The sequence below is a fragment of the Mustela lutreola genome, chromosome 12 (assembly GCF_030435805.1).
Source record: "Mustela lutreola isolate mMusLut2 chromosome 12, mMusLut2.pri, whole genome shotgun sequence".
Lineage (NCBI taxonomy): Eukaryota > Metazoa > Chordata > Mammalia > Carnivora > Mustelidae > Mustela > Mustela lutreola.
Window position 1 is genome coordinate 38,984,468 of NC_081301.1, and position 6,852 is coordinate 38,991,319.

A 6,852-nucleotide genomic window follows, 5' to 3' on the forward strand; every position below is an offset into this window, starting at 1 on the left:
CCTGGAAAGTCATCTGGCCCTGAGCTCTTGTTTGTTGGGAGATTTTTGATGACTGCTTTAATTTCCTTACTGGTTATGGGTCTGTTCATGTTTTCTATTTCTTCCTGGTTCAGTTTTGGTAGTTTATACATCTCTAGATATGCATCCATTTCTTCCAGATTGTCAAACTTGCTGGCATATAGTTGTTGATATATTCTTATAATTGTTTGTATTTCCTTGGTGTTGGTTGTAATCTCTCCTCTTTCATTCATGATTTTACTTATTTGGGTCCTTTCTCTTTTCTTTTCGATAAGTCTGGCCAGGGGTTTATCAATCTTATTAATTAATTCAAAGAAACAGCTCCTAGTTTTGTTGATTTGTTCTACAGTTATTGTTGTTGTTTTGGTTTCTATTTCATTGATTTCTGCTCTGCTCTTTATTATTTCTCTTCTCCTGCTGGGTTTAGTCTTTCTTTGCTATTCTTTCTCCAGCTCCTTTAGGTGTAGGGTTAGATTGTGTACTTGAGACCTTTCTTGTTTCTTGAGAAAGGCTCATATCACTATATACTTTCCTCTCAGAACTGCCTTTGCTATGTCCCACAGATTTTGAACACTTGTGTTTCATTTGTTTCCATGAATTTTTAAAATTCTTCTTTAATTTCCTGCTTGACCCATTCATTCCTTGGTAGGATGGTCTTTAGCCTCCATGTATTTGAGTTCTTTCCAACTTTCCTCTTGTGATTGAGTTCTAGCTTCAGAGCATTGTGGTCTGAAAATATTCACAATATTCATTGTTGTCTGAATAATCCCAGTCTTTCGTACCAGTTGAATTGCCTAGGATGTGATCTAGTCTGGAGAATGTTCCATGTGCACTAGAGAAGAATGTGTATTCTGTTGCTCTGGGATGGAAAATTCTGAATATATTTGCGATGTCCACCTAGTCCATTGTGTCATTTAAGGCCTTTATTTCCTTCTTGATCTTTTGCTTGGATGATCTGTCCATCTCAGTGAGGGGGTGTTAAAGTCCCCTACTATTATTGTGTTATTGTTGATGTGTTTCTTTGATTTTATTATTAATTGGTTTATATAATTTGCTGCTCCCATATTAGGGCATAGATATTTAACATTGTTAGATCTTGTTGGATAGACCATTTAAGTATGATATAGTGTCCTTCGTCATCTCTTATTATAGTCTTTGGCTTAAAATCTAATTTATCTGAAATAAGGATTGCCACCCCAGTTTTTTTTTTTTTTTTTTTTTTTTTGATATCCATTAGCATGGTAAATAGTTTTCCACCCCCTCACTTTAAATCTGGAGGTGTCTTTGGGTCTCAAATGGGTTTCTTGCAGACAGCATATCAATGGGTCTTGTTTTTTTTTATCCATTCTCGTACCTGTGTCTTTTGATTGAGGCACTTAGCCCATTTACATTCAGAGTAACTATTGAAAGATATGAATTTAGTGCCACCGTATTGCCTGTAAGGTGGCTGTTACTGTATATTGTCTCTGATTCTTTCTGATCTACTACTTTTAGGCCCTCTGTGCTTAGAGGACCACTTTTAATATTTTCTGTAGTGTTGGTTTAGTGTTGGCAAATTCTTTTAATTTTTTCCTGGAAGCTTTTCATCTCTCCTTCTATTTTCAATGACAGCCTAGCTGGATTTGTATTCTTGGCTACATATTTTCCCATTAATGCTCTCAATATATCATGCCAGTCCTTTCTGGCCTGCCAGGTCTCTGTGGATAGGTCTTCTGCAAATCTAATATTTCTATCATTGTATGTTACAGACCTCTTGTCCTGAGCTGCTTTAAGGATTTTCTCTTTGTCTCTGAGACTTGTAAATTTTACTACTAAATGATGGTGTGGTGACCTGTTTTTATTGTTTTTGAGTGGGGTTCTCTGTGCCTCCTGTATTTTGATGCTCGTTCCCTTCCCCAAATTAGGGAAATTCTCTGCTATAAGTTGCTCTAGTATACCTTCTGCACTTCTCTCTCTTTCTTCTCCTTCCGTGGTCCCAATTATTCTAATACTGTTTCATCTTATGGTATCACTTATCTCTTGAATTCTCCCCTTGTGATCCCATAGTTATTTATCTCTCTTTTTCTTACCTCTTTATTCTCCATCATGTGATCTTCTGTATCACTAATTCTCTCTTCTGCCTCATTTATCCTAGCAGTAATAGCCTCCATTTTTTTTTTTAATTGTACTTCAGTTATAGCTTTTTTCATTTGAAGTTAGTTAGATTTTAGGTCTTTTATTTTTCCAGAAAGGGGTTCTTTAGTATCTTCTATGCTTCTTGTCAAGCCCAGCTAGCATCTTGATAATCATTATTCTGAACTCTGGTTCTGATGTCTTACTAATGTCCATATTGATTAGGTCCCCAAGAGTTGGTACTGCCTTTTTTTTTTTCTTTTGAGGTAAGTTTTTCCACCTTGTTATTTTGTCCAGAGAAGAATAGATGAATGAGAGAACAAAATGCTAAAAGGGTAACAATGACCCCAGAAAAATATATACTAATGATATTAGAAGAGACCCAAAATGGGGGAGAATAAAGCAAAAAAAAAAATTATGATTAGGTTGATGAATAGAACAGAGCCACACACTTGATTTTGGGTGTATTTTGGTCTGTTAGAAGAAATTGCCTCCCAAAATTTTAAAGAAAGAAAAACTTATATACATATAAAATAAGGTTAAACATGGTGAAGAGAGAATCTCACTGTAAAAATGAAAATTAAAAAAAGATTTTAAAAAAGGAATTGATCAGTTAAGAAGTTGGTTGAAAAAAAAGAGAATGTGATCAGGCTGGAGACTAGAACAAAGCCATACATTAGATTTAGGGTATATTTGTTCTGTTAGAGGAAACTGTATGCCAAAATTTTAAAGGAAGAAAAGTTTATATGTATATAAAAAATAAGGTTAAATACAATGAAGAGACAAAATATGATTATAAAAGTGAAAATTAAAAAGATTTTTCAAAAGGTATTGCTAAAACAGTTAAAACAGGTTAAAATAGGAAAGAGGAAACATTCAAAAAAATAGAAGAGGAAAAAATAACAAAAATTAAAAAAAATTTAACTTTGAAAGACTAAAAACTCATGGGAAAATAGCCACAAATTCTGTGTTGCTTTCCCCTAGCTCTGGAGTTCTGCAGTTCTCACTTATCAGTATACTTGGTTTTGGCTAGATGTTCTTGCTGACCTTCTAGGGGAGGGGCCCGTTGCAGTGATTCTCAGATGTTTTTGCACAAGATGAAATTGCACTGCCCCTGCCAATGGCCAGGCTAAGTAATCTGCTCAGGTTCCCTCCTGGTAGCTTTTACTCCCTGAATGCTTTCCTTATAGCTTTGGAGGAGGAGAATGAAAATGGTGCCCTCCGAATTTCCAGCCCATAGGAGCCAATATCTCCTTGCCCCACTCCTTAGTGCCTTCAGAGAAAAGCAGTCAATCACTTCCATGTTCCTGGTCTCCGGCTGCACTCCAAGCTCAGATAGCCTGTGACCAAGCATTTCTGTCTTTGGCACATGGCCCTATTTGGAGTCTCCAAGCCCAGCAGATTCCTGCAGCTCACTCCCATGCTGCTCCTCCCAGATGGGGATGGAGGGGGTCTCCCTGGATCTGTCACTTGTGATGTCCCTGTTTGAAGAGCAGTGGCCTGACTTCCTTGGATCACGATTTAAGGTAACCCCGAGCTGAGAGCCCATGCTTTGGCTCCATCTCAGCTGTTGGCATCTCTGCTTTTATACCTGGAACTCTGCCACACTCAGGCACCGTGGTCTTTCTGTGACCCCGCAGGTTGTGAGACTACACTGTCCCAGCAATGATTCCACCCCCTGCTTAGTCTCTGAAGTGATGGTCCTTCAGTGGAGCAGACTTCTAAAAGTTCCGTTTTTGTGCTGCTCTGTTCTACCAGTTGCTGAGAGCTGGCCTCTAGCCCACAGTCTATCTTCTCATATATATCACCTCAGCTTCACTTCTCTGCACGTCCTACCTTCCAGAAAGTGGTCGCTTTTCTATTCATAGAATTGCTACTATTCTCTTTGATCTCCTGTTGCGTTTGTAGGTGCTCAGAATGGTTTTATAGTTATCTAACTGAATTCCCTGGACCAGAAGAAATTTAGGTCTCCTACTCCTCCACCATCTTGTTCCTCCCCTCTTGCCTCAGTTTGTTTATGGAAACAGCACTTTTAGGATGTTTGTAGAGGCTTAGTGACCACAAATACAGTTTGAGTTTAAGGGATTTTTTTCCCTGTTTTCTTCATGTTTTATCTGCATACTATGCCTGTGTTTAATGAAGACTGTTTTTGTAGAATCAGTGGACAGACATAGGCATATCTAAATATAGTATTAGTAAAGATGTATTTTTAGTAAGTAAGTCAATTTTTCAGGTATAGGAAGTTGTTTTGCAATTGATATTTTTACATTGTCAGAAAATACTACAGGGAGTGAGGCATTTTGTAATCATTAACTCATTAGATACCTAGGATATATGTTTAATCTTTTCCTGTTTTTTTTTTTTTTAATTAGCATTCTTCCTTTAACCTAAATAGTAAATGTTAAAAGGCAACTGATCAAATTAACACATTCTGGGGGTTATTTGGATATTAATTATTACACTCATGGAATTTTAGATTCTTTATCATGAGAGAAAAACTTAGAATCACTGGCAAAGAACATAGCAGGAAAATGTATTTTTAGTAATTTGATTCACACCTCAGAGATCCAACAGATACGACAAAACAAACAGATGATCTATGTCTTTGCAAAGGTGAAAGACCTGTCAAAATGAACTTTTGTCATTGTGACATGCTTTTTCATTTTTAACAGATCCTGATAACCATAGACACACCATGGTTCCAGCTTATATTTATGATAGAGTAGGATTGCATTTTTTAATTCATCCAGACACAGTGAAGGGTAAATGAGAACTAAAGCAGTTGATCAAATTGTATGAGGCAAGCTGAAATACAAGAAAGAGGTTTGCTGAACTTAGATAATGTGAACATTGGCACCTTTGGGAACCAAGCAGTACTTGCCCTTTGTCACAGATACAGCCTTGGTTGTTTTCCTCACCATGAAAAGATCTGGAAGGGACCAGATGATAAGGCTGCAAGTCAACTAATGAGAGAGAGAGGTCCAAACAGTGACTCTGAATAAGCTCTACCCTTTCAGACTCTCGGGACGAGGGGGTAATCCAAATAGCTGGTTACGAAACACGGGGTTGTCCACATAACCATGACACAACTTTCTTTTTTATCCCCAATTATATTCAAAATAAATGTATAGTTATTTTAATTTGAATAACTTCTAATTTTATTCTAATTCTGAATTACATTTCAAATAATTGATATTATATAAATGTATATGTATATATACTCTTTTAATGAGGGGAATTAAATAAATAATATTTATTTATAATAGTGTTTTATAGCAAAAAAAAGGCATAACAATAATATAAAAACTTTTCAGTACAGGCAACCATTTTCAAGCCCCCTCTTCATTTTTTCTCATTCTATCAGCATGAATTGATGTCATTAATATTGTTTCAATTATGTTAAACACAAGCACTAAGTGGTGTCTATATGGATGGTTGTCAAAGCAGTATTTTATAACTGAAATTACTGTATTTTTTATTTTCTTATGTAAAAATATCTAGTGGAATTGTACTCTTTCCTCTCCATGCTGTACCCCATGAACAATGGGGACATAATGCTTTCTTTTCTCTGCAGCTCTTAAATGAAGACGATGACTGTGCATGTGTTTTGTGGGGAGGGATGTTCAGATGTGGGCAATTTGGCTTACTGATAAATTATCAGTAGGTAGGTTTTCGAGTATTCCTTGTTTTCAGAATGAACATACCTGTCTCATCATGCTGTCCTACCTGTTCTCAAAGCCTCCTTAGACATCAGCCCAAAGAGGGATGCCTGCGTGGCTTGGGGTATCTGACTCTTGGTTTCAGTCAACATTGTGACTCAGAATCTTGGGATGTGCGATTGAGCCCTGCATCAAACTCAGTGTGCAGCATGGAGTCTGATTGTCCCTCTCCCTCTGCTCTTCCCCAGATCCCTCCCTCTCTCTCTCAAAAATACATACATACATAACATACATAGGTACTTCAAAAAAAGAAATTAGCACAGAAATAGTGATATATTTATCTTTTGTTCACTCTTTGGCCACCCTGCTCTCTTTTCCATATAATGTGTTCAAAATGATGTCCTAATTATAGTTTGACAAGTATTCATTAATTTGTTTATCCCCTCCTTCTTTATTTTATATATTGGTTTAAAACTCATATATATGTGATAAGTTAACTCATAAACATGGCTACCATTTATTGCTTTATTACATGACACAGGCACTATAATAAATAAAAGTATTTCAAAAGTAAAAACAACAAGAGGTCTCTGCCCTTGGAGTTCTTCCAGTGAAGTATAAATACAGATTGATGCTATAGTTTAAATGTTTGCAACATAAAAATATCAGACAGTAGTAGAGGGGTATTTGCAGAATGCAAAGGAGCACAGACACAGGGCCCCAGAGAAGGGGGTGTGATGTTGCTTAACTGAATCATAAAAGCCAGAGGGCCACTACCATTGGGTGCTTTAAAAATACATCATCAGATGTTATAGAGTTGATTTAAAGTGAGGTTGAACTTTAAAAATCATAATCACAGTTCTATTGAATGCAGAATTTTAACACATATTTAGTATAGTGTGTTCTGTCTTTTTTAGAATGCCATTCCTACAATATGTGTGATCTCCAGGTCCCTAACGCACTGATGCCATATACTGATGGCTTTAGCCAGTGCTGACCTCCATTTCTGTTTCATCTAACCTGTAACCCACTGATTTCCTTGGAAATGTAATAATATCAAACT